Source organism: Schistocerca serialis, chromosome 4, assembly GCF_023864345.2.
Source record: "Schistocerca serialis cubense isolate TAMUIC-IGC-003099 chromosome 4, iqSchSeri2.2, whole genome shotgun sequence".
NCBI classification, from domain to species: domain Eukaryota; kingdom Metazoa; phylum Arthropoda; class Insecta; order Orthoptera; family Acrididae; genus Schistocerca; species Schistocerca serialis.
This window is the reverse complement of record NC_064641.1, coordinates 40164315-40185060: the sequence shown is the minus strand read 5'-3', so window position 1 is coordinate 40185060 and position 20746 is coordinate 40164315.

Genomic DNA, 20746 nt, shown 5'->3' with positions numbered 1-20746 from the left:
TACAGAAGTGAACATAACGTACAAATTGTGTAATGTACAGCTATTTCGATAACATGATACATAGATGCTCGCTTCTACCCACACCTAATCTGCGTTATGCGTTGGGGCCGTTTATATGTGTGTGTGTGTGTGAAAGGGGGGAGGTGGTGGGAAGAGTTGAGATGAGTGCACATCGTAGGCAGACACACGAGGGTAGCTCAAATTTTTGCACATACAATAACTTACTCAATCATATCAATCATAACAAAAGTACCGATATGTCAGTGCAGCCATAGGGAGTGGCTATTAAATGATAAGGTTTTCTAAACAGTTATTGGCATTAATAAATCTGTTTCCTAATTCAATGTTCGAATCCGTAGCCTCACCTTTTGACGGCGTAAAGTTGCAACATACTGCACCTTCTGTTATGTTGTTAAAGTGTAATCTTTGGATCATATTTCCTATGGATTTTTCTGTTTGACTACATTCAATTTCTTACAAGCTATAATCCCAGTCTACGTTAATGAATAGGCAACCTCAAGATATTCTACGTTCGCATATTACATCATCAGCTTGTGCTAACAGACGCAGCGATTCGACTGTCCAATCTAAGTCTGTTTGTGCTCTTCCTGATCCCGCTCCTCTGTAACATACTCTTAACAAGGGTTAAGGTATGGAGTGTTGGTTTCTTTTTCCCATAATTAATATATAGTTCTTGAAAATATGGCTACTGGGCGTCACTGAACGAGTCACTGCTTTGATGAACTATGGGCCATCTGTCGACTATTACAATCGATGATGAATGATGGGTAAATCTATCACATTTGTGACCACAGCAGATGAGTAAGTCAGCAACGATATCCAATGACTAGAGTTAATTTCGGTGTACCCTTTTTACAGTGGCGCCTGACGTACCCGATGCCCACTCGTTCTCAGAAACAACTTGTTTCATACCACAGGTACCCATAATGTTGTGATCAAATGTACTGTCGTCTTCCCATTCACCTGGGACGCCTAGTTTATCCATTTACTGTGGTGACAGCCACACACACTCTCTCTCTAACAAAAGCAGGTAGCCATAGGTAAATTTATACTGAGAATAGCAACCAGCAATTACGAACTGATAAATTCTAATCACAGCTTCTTAATATTTTTACTAAGAAAAGTGAAATATGGTGGCTCAGTACCAAACCATTCATCTAAATTTTTCTGGTGCAGTCCATGGTCGTCCTTATGGCTTTTGACAGCCACTTTTCACTTCTTTCGCCTCTGGTTACGTTTACAATGTGAAAGATGTACATTTCCAATATGTTTTGAAACCCATTTTAAACAGTAAGTCCCTCTATAGCTGTCTGGGAAAGCCAGTTCAAAGATAAGGGGAAGAGAACGTCACATAACTTCCAAAAGCAACGTGGTGTTCAGTTCAGCCTTCTCTTTGATTACAGTTTTACTTTTCTACATCAGAAGACTGCTACAAACCCGATCTTTGGTCTGTACACCACAACGCTTTTCTAGGTTTGGTCCTATTTGAGGTTTTTGTCTGGCTCCGATATTTGAACTGCCCGTGTCTGATGGTACTACCAGTTTCTACAGTTTTTTGTGAACTCCAAACCTTGGTGCGACTTGACATTTTCACGTTGCAAATCACTGCCAGTAGTGTAAGAAACCTTAAGTGACAAGAAAGCCAAGAGCCAACTCGGAGTCAAATATTGGATGACTGAAATTTTAATCGGGCACTTACCCACCGCGCGACTGCATTGAAGTAAGTACTGATATCATATTAAACTGACAGAAGTTGATTTTTTATTTATCTGTGACATAAAGCCCTGTACTTTATTTTACGTTTCACCCTATATTACGGCTCTCCCTGCAAATTTAAAATGGTCTGCCTGACAGAGACACGGAACTGAAACCATTGTCTTCCGTGGCTTTGCACAATTCACAACCCACTCTCACAAATGCACTTCTACCAGTATCTCCTGTCCTACATCAGAAGCTCCGAAGTTCTTCTGCGAAATAGCACTCCTGCAAAAAAGCCCAAAGAAACTACATACATACTTTAAAAAGTCCGACTTTCCATACGTAGAAATCCTACAGTTAAATTAGAAAACATCTCAACCAGCACGCGAATAGTGACACGGTGCCTTGTAGTTCATGTGGACGAAAAGCGTAACTTGGCGGGCAACGTATCCAGCAAATCGTACACAAAATTGGTGAACTTTGTTTACAAAAAGAGAGCGTGATATGAAAACACTGCACAACTGATAAAAGCATTCTGAAACAACTTAGAAAACTCAATCGAAGAGCGAAGAGAAAATATCTCGATTCAGATTACTAGCATCATATGAAATACGATGTTTTAACTAATACCAGTTAATTCAAATTATTAAAGATGCAAAGATAACATTTAGCCGTCCCCAAATCTGAATTTTGATTTGTACTTTTCTAGTCTAATGCAGTGCGAGGATAAATCCCTATACAAGTGAAAGCAAACTTCAAAAAAGTAATCGCAACCGTACGGGTGTTGTGTTATGGTGAGAGACAAGCAGAAATATGAAATGGAGGAAGGTAGCCTATGAATTTGACTCATGGCAATTCGAGTGCTTAAATAGCCGCAGCTATCTTGCACGATATCTTCTCTTCACCAGATGTTTGCCAGAGCCGGAAGGGTTAACACGCATGTTTGGGCAATGATTGGTTCGCGTCTCGGTAGTGTCCGGAAAAATTTATTAGTGCTACTCGACTACTTTTTTTTGCGTGAGTCGGCAGTGCTAGTTTGTGAACTCAGAATAGTTCACATTAGGGGAAAAGAATTCTAAGACATTCCCGTGGCTAATTTCGAGAGATATTTGAACTTTTGCTTTCACCGATTAGACGATGTGGGAGTTAAATTTGGAAAAACACACTGAATGAACTTTGAAATACTCCCGAGATTTTGCCGCAACTTACACGTGAAATCACGTTAGATATTGCTCTGGTTTATGTTAAGCTCTCGCACAGTCGCTACTTTAATTCAGTGTTAAATAGATCCTACTTTAATTAAGAGGTGAAAAGAGCGCAAAAAGCTGAGTTATATTTAAATTAAAAGTACTATGAGTTGTAAACATTAACGTTCACTGCAGAATCCTGCCTTTATATCTTTTCGATCTTCGATGACTAATTTCCAAGGGTAATTGCGACAAGTGCATTCGGTTGGACACTAGAGCAACCAAATCATAAAAAATCAGTTACGCATTATCAAACGCATGGACAATTTTTCGGCTATTTTAGTAATTTATAATACGTGCAGTCGCATGTGGGGGCTCTAGAGCTAAAAAAAAATACATTTTTTGTAGCATCATGTTACTGCTGTGGTCTTCAGTCGAAGACTGGTTTGATGCAGCTCTCCACGCTACTTTTTCCTGTGCGAGCCCCTTCATCTCAGAATAACTATTGCAACGCACATCCTTTTTGAATATGCTTACTGTATTCATTTCTTGGTGTTCCTCTTCAATTTTACCCCGTACTCTTCACTTCAGTACTAAATTGGTGATTCCTTCATGTCTCTGAAGATGTCTTATCAGCCAATGCCTTCATAAGTCAAGCCTTTTCAGTACTTGTGGAGGCAACCGTTTGGATGATTGACTGATACTGGTTTGTAACATCAACCAAGATGTCTCTGCTGTGCTGGTAATGCCTACAGCCATGTTTCTCCAAGGACATGCAACTGTAGCATCATATTTTTTCTTACAGTCACAGCAATTATGTTGTAAAGATACAAAAACACTCCAGAGAGCTCGTAAGGTTGTTGCAATGTAGGTTGTGCTAGGAAGTAGTTGTTCAGAAAAAAATATTCGACACGTGGCGCCGTTCCCGAGTTAATTAGCATTGAAGTTATCTAATCAGGTCATTGCGAGCGCAAATTCAAGAGGCCCGCAAAATACAATTAGTGTCAGTCGTTCTCATAGCATAGATGATAGAGCAGCTTTTGGTTCGGTTTTAGGAAAGCAAACGAAGAACACATTTGGCGACATCGTCTCCGTTGGGAAGCGTGAATTTGTGCACAACGGCCTAATTGTCTGACTTCAAAGCTAATTAATTCGGAAACGGGATCACATATCGAACTTTTTTCTTAACTATTATATATCATCACAAACTACCCTGCAACACCCTTACAGGCCTTACAAATTGTTTCTGATCACAATCTATACATCGCGATCTGTAGTCGCGGTGCACTGTACTGTGGACTAAGGACGTAGATTACGTTGGAAAATGCAGATGGGTAGAATATATGAAACTTCCTGGAAAACTTTACTTTTTCTTTGATACGCGACTGCTAATTCGTTCTGCTGTTGGGTAACGTTTAACTGTTTGGCTCAGTTGATGAAAGCTGTTGTATGTGAAGAGTAATGTTTCCATGTTCAATTTGCTTTTAATTACGGTGGATTCAACTGAGGAACTTATTTTCCTCTCGTACGCGTGTTTCGTCGAGGCGACAAATACACAGATTTAGCCCAGGAGTAATTTGATGAAAAATTCTCGGAAACTGCTGCACCTCATCGCAACGCGAATCGTCGACTTATTTAGAATGTTACGGGGATACGCGCTCAGTTTTAGATGTAAAACAAACGGAAAGACCGCCTAAAGAGCACCTAAACTAAATGAAGAGGTTGTTGGATATTTCTGACACTAAATGATTGCGCCAGTTGTCACAAGAAAATATATTGAGAATGCAACAACACGTAAAGCTGTTACGCAAAAAAGAATATAAAGTGACATGAACTGAAAGATACGGATCACGAAAAGTGAATCCATCACGGTAAGTGGTTTACTTCTTTCAGCCAGAGGAATACCACTGACATTCTTGATGTCACCCTGTATACAGAACAGGCCTGGCACCATCTCTCACATGATGTTAACACACAAATCGCACGATTGTAGTCAAAGGAGAATCCTTGTGCTGTGCTTGAAACTCCATTGCATGATCAGAAAACTGGAGTAGAGGTATGTTATTGTTTAATGATGTAAGAAGACGAAATCAACATGGCGGTACTCCGCGTAGAGCCAGCAATGTCATGTGCCTTCTGGAAGACTTCTCTAGGAAACGTGTCACCACAAGAAATCTATGGCCCCCTCGGTCGCTGAATGTTACTCCGCCAGACTTTTTTCTTCGGGGAGAACCAAAATCTGTATTGCATCGAAATTGTCCATGTACACTTTATAAATTAAAAACTGAAATACCTGCGCACTCGAGAAGCTTATCGCAATCAAAGCTGCAGAAAGCTTTTTCCAACAAAATTAAGCGGGTTCGCACTATCATAGCCGCCCATTGACGTCTTTCCAAAATGTGTTGTAACTGCACAGCAACCTTCCTAAGACCCTGTAGAATAACAGCATTCAGTTCAATTTTTATTTCGGACCTTCTCTGACGATTATCGTTAATGCATATGTCCTAATATCCTTAGCATTACAGTATCAACAGCTCCTTCATTTACCGACTGTATTAGCCTGTTGAAGAACTGACAATGAGCAACAGCTTGTGCGCAGATCTGCGCGCAGATGCTACAGCCGCACCATTTTGAAGTGATAAATCATACAACGATTTTCTCCGATCGTTTCACAAATCTGCTCATCACTTAAACACTGGTGTAGTCTACATACGACCTAATATAATACAGCCGCTCGGTGATGTTTGTAACAACATAGTTTACATAAATTCTGTTAAAAAAAATGTCGTGTGACCAGGGCCTCCCGTCGTGTAGACCGTTGGCCTGGTGCAAGTCTTTCGATTTGACGCCACTTCGCCGACTTGCTCGTCGATGGAGATGAAATAATGATGATTAGGACAACACAATACCCAGTCCCCGAGCAGAGAAAATCCCCGACGCAGTCGGGAATCGAACCCGGACCCTTAGGTTTGACATTCTGTCACGCTGACCGCACAGCTACCGGGGGTGGACATAAGTTGTGTATATAGGCCGCGTTGATATAATAGTTTTAGACTCATCCACTTACAAACCCACTCGTTTCTTTCGCTACATGAGCGTTTGTTATATGGCCCCACGGAATGCAGAAGCCTAATGATTCATGTTTTGTCCATCTCACATCATCCTAACACCATATTTATGATGGAACTGTAGAAAAACACCGTTCTTTGCTGTCTTGATGAAAAGGAAGGCAGCGTCTGCAGCAGCCGACCCACAGTGACCGGTACTTTCAGAACATCGATAGCTTCCACTATCCATCTTAGCAGAGTGGCGTTATGAAGACGTTGTCTCACAGGACACTTTCTCTATGAGCCGAAGAGAGCTTAGCCTGTGAGCTTCAGCATCGACAAGAAGTTTTCCACCGAAATGTCTATTCCACATCCCGAATGGGGATTACGTCAATCAGGTTACAAAGAATAAGAAGAAATCTAAGATGACAAATCAAAATTGATAGCGTCCATATTTCACTCAACAGTCATCTCTACGGAGATCAGCAGAGTTGTAAAGAGACTTTTGGATCATCAGTCTTCTGATATGTTCATATAGCACTCCGTCTTCAGGCCACAATTGGCCCATCGGGACCATACGACCACCGTGTCATCCTCAGATAAGAGTGCGGATAGGAGGGGCGTGTGGTAAGCACACCACTGTCCCGGTCGTTACGATGGTTTTCTTTGACCGGAGCCGCTACTATTCGGTCGAGTAGCTCCTCAATCGGCACCACAAGGCTGAGTGCACCTCGAAAAATGGCAACAGCGCATGGCGGCCCGGGTGGTCACCCATCCAAGTGCCGGAGACGCCCGACAGCGCTTAACTCCGGTGATCTGACGGGAACCGGTGTATTCACTGCGGCAAGACCGCTGCCATGTATGTTCATATAGCTCGCCACGAATTCCTGTGACAAGCTTACCTCAGACTAGCACTTGCAACCTACTTTTTCAATTATTTGCTGGATGTATTCCAATCTCTGCCTTCCTCTACAATTTTTACTCTTTACAGCTCCCTCTAGTACGAAAGAGGCTATATCCTGATGTAATATATGTCCTTCTTCTTGACAGTGTTTTCCACATGTTCCTTTCTTCGCTGATTCTGTGGAGAACTTTCTCATTCACCCGTTTTACCGGTCAACTAAACTTTCAACATTATTCTGTAGCACCACATCTCAAATACTTCGCTTCTATTACAGTTTCCCCCATAGACTGTGATTCAGAATCATCAGACTTCAATTTCGGAAATTTCTTCCTCAAATTAACGCCATTGTTTGATTCTAGTGGACTTCCATTGGCCAGGAATGCCCTCTTTGCTTGAGCTAGACTGCCTTTTATGTCTTCCTTGTTACTTCCTTCATGTGACATTTTGGTTTCAGTTTAGCAGTATCCCCTAACTTCAAATGGTTCAAATGGCTCTGAGCACTATGGGACTTAACTTCTGAGGTCATCAGTCCCCTAGAACGTAGAAATACTTACACCTACCTAACCTAAGGACATCACACTCATCCATGCCAGAGGCAGGATTCGAACCTGCCACCGTAGCGGTCGCGCCGTTCCAGACCGGAGCGCCTGGAACCACTCGGCCACCCCGGTCGGCCCCTTAACTTCGTCTGTTTCGTGATCACCAATGTTGACATTAAACTACAGGATATTCTCATTTCTTATAGTTCCCATTACTTTCTTCTTCTTCAGTCTTCTGTTCTCATAAGACTGTTCATACCATTCAACAGGTCCTGTAAATCTTCTTCATCTTTGTTGTGTCGTCCGAACAAGACACAGCCAGGGCAAAAGCACCACAGTCGCAAAGATGCAAGCTGGTGCCAGTGCCGTAGAGATTACTTGCAACTTGCACGAGTACCACCGGCGTCACGAGCGGCGCTGAGGACGCAGACGTCGACTTCGCCTAGGCCAATTGGCGACCGAGTATCATCCACCAATGACCGGACGTGACCGGAAGATAGGAGAGCAGCTCTCGCCCACTTGGTTATAGATTATCGTCCAAGACTGACTTTGACTGGGAACTTCGTTTAGTGCACACTTAGAAGTGAACAGCCAGTTGTAAATTGCATTTCCTATGAACTGTGTTTACCTACGATTATTTGAACTTAACCATTGAGGACACATTTTTTTTATATTGCAAGCAATGTTGCAGACTTAATAATTCAACAAGTCATAAAGATAGGTAAATCTTTTAACTCGTTTGTGTGACTTTGTTACTAATTTGTTGGAGTGTTGTAGAACCCTCTTCTCGTACGTATCCTGTTACCTGACCCTGGGGCATAGCTGTGTAATAGTGGCAGGGAGAAATTGTCTTAGCAGTGTATTGCACCAGATGCCGATTCACGGACTCAGAAACTCGGCCTCCTGTTACAACAGTAGCGACGAGGCGTTTACAAAACTGGGGAAGAGGGTTAAAAAAAATTATCACTGAAACTAGAAATGTCCTCAGCGAAACTTATCATTGTCGTTCTTTCATCATCAGTTTTAATGCCACTGTGGAACATTTCCTTTATTTCTGTCATTGCATCTTCGATGTACACATTGAACAATAGGGGCGTTACAATCTCTCGATTCTCGTAGATTATACACGTCAGCTTGAATAGTCCATTAGTTGTCATTTCCCCTGTGATTTTAGGAATTCCGCTGGAATGTTATCTATCCGTTCTGCCTTATTTGATTTAAGTCTATCAAAGCTGTGTTAAAAGCTGACTTCAACAATGCATTACATATGTCTACCATATTGACTCAAATTCTTTTTGTCCTGTCGACCTTATAGTTCTTCAATGTACTCTTTTCAACTATACACTCTCTTCTCCGAGTTTAACTGCGCAATTACCAATGCATTCTTAATGTTGCTTCCCCAGCTTTTAAGCTCACCGAAGGTTATGTTGACTTGTCTGTATGCTCATTCACCCTTCCGATGATCACTTCCTTTTTTTTTTCTTTATTTCTTCACATTCAAATAAATCCAGAGGATAACTTGATCATTACGAACGCTGACTACAAACTCAGCAAAGTAAGGGACCCCGTACTCTAATCACTGAAGGAGCAGCGGGGACTCCACACAGTGAACAGTATCTGCAGCCATGGAAATACTGCCTCTGCCCACCCTCAGTTGACGGAGGGTGGGAGGGTGGTGATCACAGGCAGCGATTGGCGGGTTATTCGATTAAGCATAACGGGGGAAGCAGTTCCTACGACTGAACGTGAGTAATACCTGATGATGTCGGCGAGGTACGTCGACGAAGTATTGTGCCAATCACACATTATCATCCATATGAAAACCCTGGTAGACTTAACATTGCTGATAGTTGTATTGATACACAGAGTAAAGGAGAATATATATCAACACCTTCTCAGTCAACGGCGGATAACTTCTCAATTTCATCTTAATCGGTAGGACAATGCCACTAACGCTGTGGGAGCTGGCTCACTAACGCAGTCCTCCGTAATCCACTCGTTTCTCATTCTCACCGTCACAGTTCTTGACTGCCAAACAGTACACGAACACTACATATTACATAACGAATCTCTCCGAAGTGTCTCTTGCAATAAAGGTAAGTGAATGTTGATTATTTGGTTGGTTAGTGCTTTAGGGCACAAAAACTGCTAAGGACTTAAGTGCCCTATCATATCGTAAGAAAAAACATGTACTAAAAAAAAAAAACCTGAGGCGAAAAAAGCAAAAACCCAATAAAGCAACTTTAAAAGAGGAGCAGCTAAGGACAATGACGTTTCTATGGAAAATTTCTCAGAACATGGTGCAGATGTACTGATCTCTGCGGGGGGGGGGGGGGGGGGGGTATTGGGAGCGGGGGCCGATCTAATTTGCTATGCCATGCCACTGAGGCGAGTAAAAAGTAAAAAGCGATCGATAGGACACGTGTCATCCCCTAAAACATCAGATGAAGTGGACGCCAAACATAGGCGTAAAAACGTAGACCGTTAAAAATGGACACCGTATCAGAAAGTGGCTCACCGCCAAGAGTGGAGCGCAGTAGGCACAGAGTGGGGCAGGGTCACCACTTAATAAATGACAGTGACTAAAACGAGAGTGTGCTATACGCACATGGGCTAGAAAGACTTCCCCGCAATGTAAGGGCCGAGAGAAAGTCGACCATGCTAAATGGGGAGGTTTAACGTCCCGGAGTTTGTCCGACAGACAGCGGCCCGTAGACCGTTCCAAGGAACAGAACAGCCAGAGATGAGAGCTACAGCCTTTGCATCTGCATCAGCAGCCTCGTTCCCTGGATTGTCGACCAGGAATCCGCAGAAACACTACAGTAAGGCAGTGGAGGCAGTCTTTGATCCAGTGTACTTAAGGGTGGACTGAGTAGAGCGCACGAAGGCTCTGTAGAACCCTGAGAGGGTCTGAGCGGATGAAGCAGTTTGGAAGGCCGTGTCGCCGGATGTACTGGGTGGCCTAATAAAGGGCGTACAGCTCTGCGGTAAAAATAGAGCACTGGTCAGGAAGCCGATATTGAAAAGTATCAGTCCCAAGTACAAAGTAACCGGGTGCGAAGTGTGAAGAACTCGCTGTGATTCACCAGGAGTAGTCTCCATAGGAAGCGAATGGAGTCCTAAATCAACACGTATCTCAGCTCGAAGCCAGGACAGTGAAAAGCTCGCACGCATGGGTAATGTGGCAGGGAGCTTAAAGCAAATATGTCGAAGCAGAAAACGAAAGCGAAATGCAGGAGATAACAGAGATGACTGGCGCAGTCCGTACTGTACTGGAGGTCAATGGAATCGTCAGAGAGGGGAGCGTAGGATGGGTGACTGCCACAGACGGCTCACGTAATGACTCAGGAGAACAGACCGCCGTTACGACAACGGTAAGTCAGCAGCCTCAGCATAAAGATTGTCAACGGAACTAGTATAGAAGACAGCAGCGTCTAAACGTAGCCCACCATGATGGGTGCGGTTAAGACGATGGATGATAGACGGACGTGCGGATGAATATACGATACAACCATAATCCATTTTCGAACGGACAAGGTACTGGTATAAACGGAACAGGATGGTCCGATCCGCTCCCCGCGAGGTACCACATAAAACACATAGTACACTGAAGATGCGAGGACAAGGAGCTGCCAGGTAAGAGGCATGGGAAGACCAACAGAGTTTCCTATCAAAAGTGAGTCCAAAGAATTTCGTTGTGTCAACAGACGGAGGAAGGAGTGGGTCGAGACGTATGGACACTGGAAGAAACTCCCGGGACGGCCAGAAGTTCACAGAGACAGTCTTGTCAGCGGAAAATCAGAAGTCATTGTTGATGCTCCTTGCCTACAGATGATCAAGACATCGTTCAAGAAGCCGCTCAAGTAGACAGGTTCGTTGGGAGCGGCACAATAGACAGCAAAGTTATCAACGAGAAAGGAGCCTGAGATACCTGGCGGGAGATTATCCACAATAGGGTTAATGGCTATGGCAAATAAGACGACACCGAGCAGAGAACCCTGAGGCACCCCGTTATCTTGAATATAAGCGTCCGACAGAGCCGAGCCCACATCTATCTTAAAAACACAGTCTTTTAAAAATTACGCAATTGAAAGGTTTCTGCAACCCGGGAAACCCCATGTACATAGTGCAGAGGATACCCGTCCTCCAGCATGTGTCATACCCCTTCTCCAAATCAAAAAACACAGCCAGTTTGGCACTTCCGTAAAAAACTGTTGGGGTGGCGTGATCACGAGATGATCAACAGCAGAGCAGTACCTACGGAATACACTTTGGGCGTTAGTGAGATCCACCACACCAGCCGATTATTAATCATACGGTGCATCACCTTGTGGAAGGAAACTGGGCGGTAGCTGGAAGGAAGTTGAAGGTTTTAGCCCTTACCAAGCTTAGGTATGGGAATGACAATGGCTCAAGCCAGCGACTGGGAAATGTGACATCTGTCCAAATACGGTTATATGTATGGGGGAGAGAGTATTGTCCCTCAGGTGTTGCAACATCAGAGTGTGAACGCCATAAAGTCCTGGAGCGGTTGACCGGGACAAAGAGAGTGCTTGCTTAAGCTCCCTCACAGTAACAGTAGTATTGCAACATCGACGATTACGGTAGGAGAAAGTATCGTCCTTGCCTCCGCCGCCCTTTTCAGAGGGAGGAAGGCAGGATGGTAGCGGGTGGAACTCGAAATGTCTGCAAAATATCGGCCCAAGGTGTTGGAGATATCAAGAAGGCCTACGGTGACAGGTATGGAACTGGGAATTGAACCGCGTTTCCTGGTTACTGACTGAGATTACCCCAGACAACAGAGGACCTAAAACTGTTAAAACAGCTTTGAAAACAAAGCCAACTATCTTTTATGCTATCTCTGGAAATGTGGCGACACTGCACAGATAGCTGTTTATAATGCAAATTGTTCGCTATCGTGGGATGGCGTTTAAAAACGCGGAAAGCTCGTCTCCACTCACGGATTGCGTCGCAGCATCCCTCAGTCCACTAGGGGATGGGAGGATTTGCGGCGAGGAAGAGGTACGAGGCATGGAACATTCCGCTGCAATAAGTATAGCGTTTGTAAGGTATCCGACATGGTCATCAAAGCAGGGGAAATGGTGTTCATCGAAAGTAGCCAGTGAGGAGTAGAGCTGACAGTCAGTTATGGAAAGCTGCTAGTTGGTTGGACGCGCAGATGGGATACGCGTTAGCAAACGAATGACACATGAGAAATGATCATTCGTGTGTGTGTAGGAGAGAATGGGCCACTCGAGACGACGATCAATCTAAGCAGTACAGATCGAAAAGTCCAAGTTGGAAAAGGAGTGCGTGGAATAGAAAAGAAAGGTGGGCGTGCTCGTGCTCAAACAGATTATGAGTTGACTGAAGATATGTATTAGGAGAGAGCCTCCAGAACAGGGACGTGGAGAGCACCAAAGGGGATGGTGGGCACTGAAGTCGCCGAGTAACAAAAAGGGAGGAGCAATTTCAGCAATAAGCTGCAAAATGTCTGCCCTGATGACAGCAGAAGATATGGGTAGGTAGACAGTACAAAGGGAGAAAGTGAAACCGGGAAGGAAGAGATGGGCAGCAACAGCTTGAAGTTGAGTGTACAAGGAAATGGTTGTAGGGGTACGGTACCCTCACATAGTATCGATCATGCGCTATGCAGCGATCATACTATAAAGCAAAGACTGCAGTGCAGTCGACAATGAGGGAGGGAGTGAGGGACAGAAAGAGAGTCTAGTTTTGGAGTCCGTGAGTGGAAGTCGTGTGTGCGAGAGGCTAGCGACGGGTGCTCAGTAACGAGGCTGGAGATTAGTGGCAGAATATTGGCGTAATGGCACACAGTATTTGATTTCTATTGAGTTTCTATAAATGTTGGTTTACGAAAGGGTGTTTTAATTAATAAAATCCAGTATTTGTGAAAGGAGATGTTATCATTTAGTAGTTTTCCATAGATTTGACAAGAACAGAAGCGCACAACAATGAGTTTCATGGAAAGGAGCTATTGTCTATTGTTGTTGTGGTCTTCAGTCCTGAGACTGGTTTGATGCAGCTCTCCATGCCACTCTATCCTGTGCATGCTTTTTCATCTCCCAGTACGTACTACAGCCTACATCCTTCTGAATCTGCTCAGTGTATTCATCTCTTGGTCTCCCTCTACGATTTTTACCCTCCAAGCTGCCCTCCAATATTAAATTGGTGATCCCTTGATGCCTCAGAACATGTCCTACCAACCCATCCCTTCTTCTAGTCAAGTTGTGCCACAAACTCATCTTCTCCCCAATCCTATTCAACGCCTCCTCAGCCGGCCGAAGTGGCCGTGCGGTTAAAGGCGCTGCAGTCTGGAACCGCGTGACCGCTACGGTCGCCGGTTCGAATCCTGCCTCGGGCATGGATGTTTGTGATGTCCTTAGGTTAGTTAGGTTTAACTAGTTCTAAGTTCTAGGGGACTAATGACCTCAGCAGTTGAGTCCCATAGTGCTCAGAGCCATTTGAACCATCAACGCCTCCTCATTTGTTATGTGATCTACCCATCAAATCTTTAGCATCCTTCTGTAGCACCACATTTAGAAAGTTTCTATTCTCTTCTTCTCCAGACTACTTATCGTCCATGTTTCACTTCCATACATGGCTACATTCCATACAAATACTTTCAAAAACGACTTCCTGACACTTAAATCTATACTCGATGTTAACAAATTTCTCTTCTTCAGAAACGCTTTCCTTGCCATTGCCAGTCTACATTTGATATCATCTCTACTTCGACCATCATCACTTATTTTGCTCCCCAAGTAGCAAGACTCCTTTACTACTTTAAGTATTTTACCCCTGCCACCTTAGAATTTGAAAGAGAGTATTTCAGTCAACATTGTCAGAAGCTTTCTTTAAGTCTACAAATGCTAGAAACGTAGATTTGCCTTTTCTTAATCTAGCTTCTAAAATAAGTCGTTGGATGAGTATTGCCTCACGTGTTCCCATATTTCTACGGAATCCAAACTGATCTTCCCCGAGGTCGGCTTCTACCAGTTTTTCCACACGTCTGCAAAGAATTCGCGTTAGAATTTTGCAGCTGTGACTTATTAAACTGATAGTTCGGTAATTTTCACATCCGTCAATGCCTGCTTTCTTAGGGATTGGAATTATTATATTCTTCTTGAAGTCTGAGGGTATTTCGCTTGTCTCATACATTTTGCTCACCAGATGGTAGAGTTTTGTCAGGACTGGCTCTCCCAAGGCTGTCAGTAGTTCTTGTTTCGACTTAGGTCTTTCAGTGCTCTTTCAAACTCTTCACGCAGTATCATATCACCCATTTCATCTTCATCTACGTCCTCTTCCATTTCTACGCTAAATTAATTAAGTATAACTTCATCTTCAGCGTATGCCAATAATAAAGTCCGGTACGAAATTGGGGAGAGGTTATATATGGTGACGCGTGTGTCGGACTTCGATTCCACAGCAGTCTTCGGAAACGACGGAGAAGATAACACAACAAACGATGAGTCCGTAGCATTTCGGCACAGTTGCGCTTCGCAATTAATTGAATTCAACGTTGTGTGGGAATGAACAGGAGTAGGAACAATCAATAGTTTTATTGAGTTTCAGGTTGCGAGTGAACTTTTCAATTAAGGGCAGGCATTAGTTGTAACGAAGAGTGATTGTTGAGAACAGTGTTAATATGGCTAATTCAGAACAAAACGGCAGTGTTACTAAAGACGAGGGAGGACAATTTAATAACGTGGTTGACGAAGAACAAATTGATGTGATGGAAAATACCACAGTTAGTTCGACAGAGGACAGTGGCATTGTTAGTTTGATTTACCCAAAATAAATTCAACACCGGTGGCTATCCAGCAAACAGAAACACCTGTTGTCAGTCAAGACTGTATGTCTCAATTGTTAGAAGCAATAAAAAGTGTTCATGAGGAAAATTACACATGCGCATGTAGAAATAACAAAATTTTATGAGGAAACAAAAATGTTTCATTAGGAAATCAAAAATGATTATCAGACACTAACTAATGCGATTAGTAATTTGGGAACAGAACTCACTAGCTCATTTGAAGAAAAGCATGATGAGCTCCGAAAAGAATGTAAAGACAAACATGAGGGCCGTAGCAGCGAAATTACACATCTTAAAATACAAGTTAATGGACGGTGTACGCAAGCGAAAGATTCGGTTAGTAAAGTTCATGACAAAGGACGAAGATGACGAAATCGCCAAAATTAAAAGTTCGCGTAAAGCCAACAAAGAGTCGATAATTAAGATGATTAACGGCGTACTAACGCGATGTGGTGAACTAAGTGATGAGGTAAATAAGATATGACAAAAGATAACCAACAACAACACACTGTCAAAAGGAATTAATAAAGAAATTTTGCGTGATAAAATTAATGCAATATTACGGGAACCAGATAGCAATATTGTTGGTTTGACTCAAGTAATTGATGACAATGGACTGAGCGGTCAAAAATTTCATGACCATGAACCGAAAGAAGGCATCCACGATGTAGCGTTCATTAAACAATTCAAACATGCGTTTCCGAGGAATTATACAGAAAGTGCTAAAATAGGTACTTGCGTCAGTCACATGAAGAGTGAGGCACATATTTGAGGTATAAGTGTATCCGACAATAACGCCAAGCATGAAGAATCTGAAACAGCATTTTTGAATACATTTTGGTCGAAAGAAAAACAGTGGCATGTAACATCAAAAGTTCTCACACCGCCTAATTATACAAGACGTCACGGTACAGTGGCTCTGACCACTATGGGACTCAACTGCTGTGGTCATCAGTCCCCTAGAACTTAGAACTACTTAAACCTAACTAACCTAAGGTCATCACACACACCCATGCCCGAGGCAGGATTCGAACCTGCGACCGTAGCAGCAGCGCGGCTCCGGACTGGAGAGCCTAGAACCGCACGGCCACCGCGGCCGGCGTCACGGTACAGTGCTTGAATTTGTGCAAAGGTACTGAAACGGCAATGCGTACTTGGACAATCCAGTTATAGAAGAAGAACAACGTGAGCGAAACAGTAATAATAATTACCCGAATCGTCATAAGGGCCCATCGCGGTAAAAAATTCGAAGTTACGGACGATCCAAAGTGTTTAATCTCCGAGACGATGATAGACACAGATGAAACGGATAGAATGTACAAGACGGATTTAGGTAAAATCATCCGCCGAACCGGCCACAAAATGACAGAGTCAGAAGACAGTATCGATCGACAGAACGTGCAAGAAGCCGCGATCGCAATCAACGAGATTCTGAACAGTTAAACTAACTAATGTTTCGGAGACGTCCCGCCCCGAAACTCAGTCACAGGGTCAAGGGTCGGATAGTATGATAAATGCCATAAGTGTGAACATGTAAATTACGTCAAAGAGGATTTTTGCCGAGAATATGAAGAAACTAATAAAGAAATTCTGCTACCATTAGTAGAAGCAGAAGTATGTGGTATTGTTTTGGATGCATTAATTGATTCAGCTAGCGAGGCAAGTGCTATTTCTGAATAACTATTTGCGCAATTAAATAATCTTGTAGCCATTTCTACATTTCCTGTTAACGGCGTACGTATTGTCAGTGCAGTTGGAAACCGAAACAAACCAATTAAAGGGTAAGCATTATTAAGACTTCATATTCAAGGGGCTGAATATGAGCAGAGTGTATTAATCGTTGGTTCTCCCAATGTTGGACTAGTTCTCTTAGTTGATTGGTTGTCAGAGATTGGACGCAGTATCAATTTTGAGGAGAATTGTCTGCGAACGAGGAAAGGTGATGAAGGAAGAAGAATTGCATTTTAGCGATTTATTGTGGATGATGATAAGAGCGCTGCGGGCGTGAAAATATGGATGATGCGTTATAGAGGTGAAGATGGAACTGTAACTGTAAACAATTCGGAGAACTGCGCTAAGCTGGGAGAGAGGAACGAGGAGGGTACTCTAAATTGTATTCAAATCAAGATTCGTGCGTTGGTGGATTTGACTGAAGCAGAACAAGAAGAACTGAGCGGACTACAGAGATGTTACGTCGACATATTTTCAAAGACACTGGGATTAACTAAAGGATGTGTTTCTAAAATTAAAGGATCATGAACTATTCCGCACTAAGTCATACGCGATACCATTGGCAATAAGGGAAGCTGTTAACAAGAAAATGCAGAGGATGTTGAATAACCTGAGCGCTCAGATCGCGAATATTCAAACCCAACACACGGTGCAGCAAAGAAGGATGGGACAGTTCGCATTGTTCTTGACGCCCGTGCAATGAATTGTATAATTTTACCACAGGTTGATCAGGCAGAGAAATCTGGAGTTTATGTTACAAAGATTCAAAGGAGTCAAATATCTAAGTAGCCTTGATTTAACTAGTAGTTACTGGCAATTACTGCTAGAAGAGAGTGGTAGAAAGCATACAGCATTTCTTTGCAGTGGGAGAAGTTACCAATTTCAAAGAATCCCTTTTGTTCAGTCGATTTATTCAGAGGTTTTTATAAGAGCACTGGATAAAGTTTTAGGCGAAGGGCCGGCCAGAGTGGCCGAGCGGTTCTAGGCGCTACAATTTGGAACCGCGCGACCGCTACGGTCGCAGGATCGAATCCTGCCTCGGGCATGGATGTGTGTGATGTCCTCAGGTTAGTTAGGTTTAAGTAGTTCTAAGTTCTAGATGACTGATGACCTCAGAAGTTAAGTCCCATAGTGCTCAGAGCCATTTGAACCATTTTTTAGGCGAAGATTTGTTGAAACATGTAACGCTTTAAGTGTATATGTTGATAATATTTTGACTAGCACAGCTTCATGGGAAGAACATTTGGAACTTATACATCTGGTACTTGATGCCTTTAGGAAAGCTGTAACGACGGTTAACCTGGGAAAATCGGAATTCACCAAGTTGCAATTTAAATTCCTTGGGCATATTATTTCGTCACGAGGAATTGAACCGGAACGGACAAAGATTGACACACTAAGAAATTTTCCGTCTTCTAAGTGCCGTAAGCAGCTTAAGTCGTTTTTTGGTTTGTGTAATTTTTATCGTCGTTTTCTTTATGGATGCTGCTTATCTTCTCCTGTCTTAATGTAATTGCTGAAAAAAGATGCTATATAGAAATGCACTCATGAGCATCAATATGCGTTTGATTTAATAAAAATCGACTGTGTGAAGCACCTATCCTTCACCACCCTGATTTAAGTAAAAAGTTTTATCTGGCACCGATTCAAATCATTATGCTCTTAGCGCAGAATTATATCAATTAACTGAAGTCAATGGATTTATTGAATATCATACTATTGCATTTGAGAGTCGCGCACTCACGAACTGGGAGAGAAAATATACTGTCATGGAAAGAGAAGCACTTGCCATCGTTTGGAGTTTAGAAAAGTTTCGTTTTTATCTATGTGGAAGGCATACGGTCGTAGTGACAGATCACAAAGCATTATCAATCTTGATGAGTTGCAAATTGATGCACGACAGGTGGTCGTTAATGCTACAGCAATACAGTTTTGAGATTCAGTATATACCACGAAAGCAGAACGTCGTGCCGGATGCGCTGGGCGAGCGTCATATACGCAAGATTCTGCGGAACATCAAACAGGAACAGGACGCAGACTAAATATTGAGGACGCTTGAAGAAAAATGTGATGATCCAAATGCAGAGGTTAGTGACAAGGTACGTCAATATTATTTAAAATGAGATGGCATCCTTTACCGGTGAATCAACTTGAATTCTGATCATTGGAGGCTATGTATACCCAAAAATGTTCTGGATGAATTAATAAGATAAATGCACGTGAGCTATGCTCATTTTGGGCCCAGTAAATGTATACAAAACTTGCAAGAGAACGTCACCTTCGATAACATGACACGGGAAGTACAATCAATTCTAAAATCTTGCGATCTCTGTTAAAAAGTAAAGTGTCTACGATTCAGCACGAAGGCTTCTTGCACAGCATTATATCTCAAAACCCTGGTAATTTCCAGCTCTCAATCTCTATTGAACCCATACAGATCAAAAGGAAATTTTGCTCAAACTTTAGTTTTGATGTATGTCTTTTCGAAATTTGTATGCCTTTACCCACTCAGGTAAGCCAACAGTAAGATCATAATCAAGAAACTCAGGGAAGAATACTTAGTAAACACTGTCAAGCCAGGGAGCATTTAATCGGACAATGGTCCACAGTTTCGGTCACATCTATGGAAAGATGTTGTTAATGGTGTAGGTAGCTGGCGCATTGCAATTTCGTCTTTCAGGCCCGCGTCCAATCGACTGAACGCCAAATGCGTGGACTCGGACGTCTATTTCGTGCACGTCAAGGGAAGAAACATAAAAGATGGATAGAACGATTGACGATCTTGGAACAGTAATTAATAGTTTGTCGCATGATTCGACAGGATTGTCGATACGTACAGTTCTCTTTGCTAAAAAACCTGACAGTATCTTTCATGAATACATTTCCTTTCTGCAAGAGGAGCGCTTTAAAATCACGTTTTAGACGATGAAAAAACGAGCAGAATAATGGAAGTAGGTACATGACAAGATAGTGAAGCCCATTACGTGCAAAGTCGGTGATTTAGTACTCATTCGAACTCACACGAAATCATTAAGTGTAGATGAAGAGATCAAAAAATTTCATCACTACTACCTCGGACCATTCCCAATTAGAACACTTGTTCGCCCTAATTCGGTTGAAATTGAAATAGTGTAGTCTGGTCGGTATCATAGCCTACAACATGCATCATTTATAAGAAGTGTTGCAAGACAAGAGACGCTCTGTGAAAAAGTGAACGTTGTGTTATTTGTGAATATATCATTTTGCCTGTTTGAAAGTAAATGGGCAGTAGTAGGTAGCTACTGTGAGCAAGGTGCAATCAGCTTTAAACATTTTGTGCCGTCAAGTAAACATTGCACAGATTGTACAGTGCTTGAGTCAGAGACACGTCCAAAAACAATAATCGGGACGCGTGGCGCTAGTGTTGTGTTTACTACAGACTGACTCATGTACACGCACAGTGTGTGTTTTGTTTCCCCACTGGCGTAATTCCGTTTTGTGTTTGTATGCTGGCGAGTCGACATGGAGCCACTGACTTGAAGCGATACGCGTGCAACGTGGTCGTCACTTGTCGTTACTACAGCAGTAGATCTGATATACCCCTACGAGGTCCTACCGCGCAGCACGAACGTGGGTTGTTCCAGAGCTACGCTAACTTGTCAAGTTGGTGAGCTGTGTGAAACGCGGAACCATGGGAGTGCGACGTCGGCGCCCAGCTGATCAACAAGCTTCTTGGCGCAGGAGTCGCTGTTATGACGCCATTGCGACAATTCCTCCAGTTTGCAGAGACAACGAGTCTGCAGTCCACA